Source organism: Athene cunicularia (genome assembly GCF_003259725.1).
Source record: "Athene cunicularia isolate RWA chromosome Z unlocalized genomic scaffold, athCun1 chrZ_part3, whole genome shotgun sequence".
Taxonomy (NCBI): Eukaryota; Metazoa; Chordata; class Aves; order Strigiformes; family Strigidae; genus Athene; species Athene cunicularia.
Window position 1 is genome coordinate 606300 of NW_020799144.1, and position 3475 is coordinate 609774.

Consider the following 3475-nt stretch of genomic DNA (forward strand, 5'->3'; position numbering starts at 1 on the left):
GCATCGCCCCGGCCAGCGGGGGCTGCCGCCCCGTCTCCCACACACACCCAGGCGGTGGCCAGCCCGAGGCCTCACCGCCGCTCCGGTTCACCCGCCTGGGGGGCCGGCTGAACTGAATCACTGGCAGGAGCGTGTTTTCCAAAGTAAAACGGGCAGTCCTTTTCCCCAGCACTTGACCACCACTGGGCCACGGCACCAGAGTGCTCACCCCCAAGAAAATCTGTGTGCCAGAGAGCTAAAGAACAAGAAAATCGAACAAGGGTTCTTGCGGGAGGACAGCACTCGCCCTTGACTCAGGCCACGCAAGGTACCCTTGCGTTGTAGGTTATGATCCTTTGTTCCAATCTGCGGAAGCACTGTGTGCACAGCTGTGGTGACAGCGGTGGGACAGCGGAGGCTGGGCACAAAATTGGAGTCACAGCCCAGTGTGGGGGACAGCAGTCATTCCACGGACTTCTCAGTGCTGCCGGCCAAAGATAGGCTTGTCGCTCCAGGGGCCAGAGGAGCAGGGATTCAGTGCGTTAATAATGATTATGCATGTGTCCAGAATAATGCAATTTTGCTGAAACTGTCAGATTATAAGAGGGGTTTTGGGAGACAGTATGACCAAAACATTTTAAATGCAGTGATTACCTTAAAAATGCATTTATGACCAAGCTTTGACAAAGCTTCCTGTTGGCTACAGAAAAAGTTTAATTTGGAAATATCCTTTAAGTAATACTAAAACACATTTATTCCATCAAGAAGACTTGAGCTCAACAATCGACTCATACACCTCTATGTAGTAGGACCAACATTTAGGCTACCCTATTTTTTTTCTCCTAATTAGAGTAATAATAATTATATTCTGCACTTGCCTGTCAGAGAAAGACAGAAAAGGTTTTTTACACAGTGTTACATAGTAAAAGTTGTTCTGCAATATGTAGTAGGAGAAAAGAAAACAAAGCATGTTGATGGAGCAAGTTTAGATTAGATTAGATTAGATTCCCTGTGTTACATAATGAAAATTCCCTGTGTTACATAATGAAAATTCCCTGTGTTACATAATAAAGTATGTTCTGCAACATGTAGCAGGAGAAAAGAAGACATGTTAATAGAGTAAAATTAGATTAGATTAGATTCCCTGTTGGGATTTTTTTTTTTAATTAGTAACTCCACTTCCTGTATGTTTTGCTTTAATGACAAATTAAGGTAAGAACCTAGAGGCTGTTTGGGGGTTTTTATTGTCATTTTTGCTGGCAGTTTCATGGAAGGACCAAGAACCTTTGGGCCTTTTTCTTGTGAAAAATTTTTCGTCCGTTTTTTGTCATGGTTATTTAACAGATATTGTAAAGGAGATAAGGAGATTTAACATACACAGCATAATTTAATAAAAATATTTCCCTTCTTAATTGCTTACGCTACAGTTGCTATTAAAATCCTGGTCATAAAGTCTTTTAGGAAAATAAATATAAAGACAGATCGGATCTTAAGGCAGAAAAATAGACACATATCCTTCAATAAATTATTGCTTTCACGGGTCATGTCCAATATTGTTTAGAAATAGATATGCATTTCATTTTTTTAAATTTTTTAGTTGCTATTACTTATTTCATGCCATGTTTTATGTCTGGAAGAACCTCCATGCAAAACCCACAAATAAAGACTGTGAAATAAGTTTACATGATTCGTGTTGTTATAAAATAATGTTAGGACGTTTTAGTCAATTTTCACCTACCTCAGCATATGGTTTTACGCAGTGTAAAATAAGTTTAAAATATTGCTCTTTTTATATGTATTTTTGACTGAACTGTTTTTGTATAACTGCAGGTTCGAGGGGGCAGGGTGACATAATGTGTAAATAGCTCTCTTTTTTTTTTTCAAAGCCGTCCTGACTCCGCGTTCTAATGGGACGGTCAAACTGGTTCTGTTAAGTGCTGTTTACAGTTATCCGGGCCCAAAAAGAAGTTGTTTGTAAGACGCCCATGGGCGAAGTTCGGGGTCACCAAAAGGGCAGGCCGAGGGAGAGTGTTTACTTCATCCCACGACCACCAGAGGGGCGAAAAAGACCCCAACAGACAAAGAGAGCATGCGCGAGAAAGATCTCCATAAATCCACCCTTTTCCCGGCAATCATATGAATATGTATTAAAGGGTATAACTATGTATGAGAAGAGAGAGAATAAATATTGAGGAGGGAAATCAGTCGGTTCGGGCCAGGTAGAGGAGGGGCTCCTGGTCCGTGCAGCGCTGGTTTTGCTTCTATTTATTTGTTTGTTTGTTTGTTTGTTTGTTTATTTAATACATTGGAAATTTTTTTTATGACTAAATTTGGATGCGATCATTTATAACAAAGACCCACTTCTGCTTTCTCTTTACCTTAGGTTATGAAGCTTACAGAACTCTTGACATAAGATGCTTAGTCATGGCTAGTGTTTTTTCTGGTAATCATATTAATTTCACTGTGACTTTGTGTATCCATTCCTTCTCTCCTATATCATGCTTACACTGCAAATTTTTAAAAGCATATTCAACCTTACTAACATGACTATTCACATGAATAACATTAAATATGTGCAATGAGGGATCTTAAAGATCATGTTACAAAGAACTGGGATGATCCTCTGAATACATGTGCAATAGATTACATACACACACACACACACACACACACTCCCAACTTTAGCTCTCCTTCAGCATTTTGGGTTGCCATGATAATTTTTACAGCAAAGATCATAGAATAGATTCATAGAATCATTCAGGTTGGACAAGACCCTTGAGATCATCGAATCCAACCATCAGCCCGACTACAAAGTTCTCCCCTACACCATATCCCCCAGCATCTCATCTAAATGACCCTTAAACACATCCAGGGATGGGGACTCCATCACCTGCCTGGGCAGCCTATTCCACTGTCTGACCACTCTTTCCCTGAAAAATCTTTTCCTAATGCCTGGTCTGAACCTCTCCTGTTGCAGTTTAAAGCCATTCCCTCTCGTTCTATCGCTAATCACCTGTGAGAAGAGACCAGCACCAACCTCCCTACAATGTCCTTTCAGGTAGTTGTAGAGAGTGATGAGGTCTCCCCTCATCTTTCTCTTCCTCAAACTGCACAGTCCAAGCTCCTTCAATCGCTCCTCACAGCATTTGTTCTCCAGGCCCTTCACCAGCTTTGTTGCCCTCCTCTGCACTCGCTCCAGCACCTCGAGATCTCTCTCATATTGAGGTGCCCAAACCTGGACACAACACTTCAGGTGCGGCCTCATCAGTGCAGAGTACAGGGGCACTATCCCCTCCCTACTACTGCTGGTCACACTATTTCTGATACAAGCCAGGATGCCGTTGGCTTTCTTGGCCACCTGGGCACACTGCTGGCTCATGTTCAGCTGCTTGTCAATGAGAACCCCCAGATCCTTCTCTTCCAGACAGCTCCAGCCACAACTGCCCAAGTCTGTACCCATGCAGGGGGTTGTTGTAGCCCAAGAGCAGGACCTGGC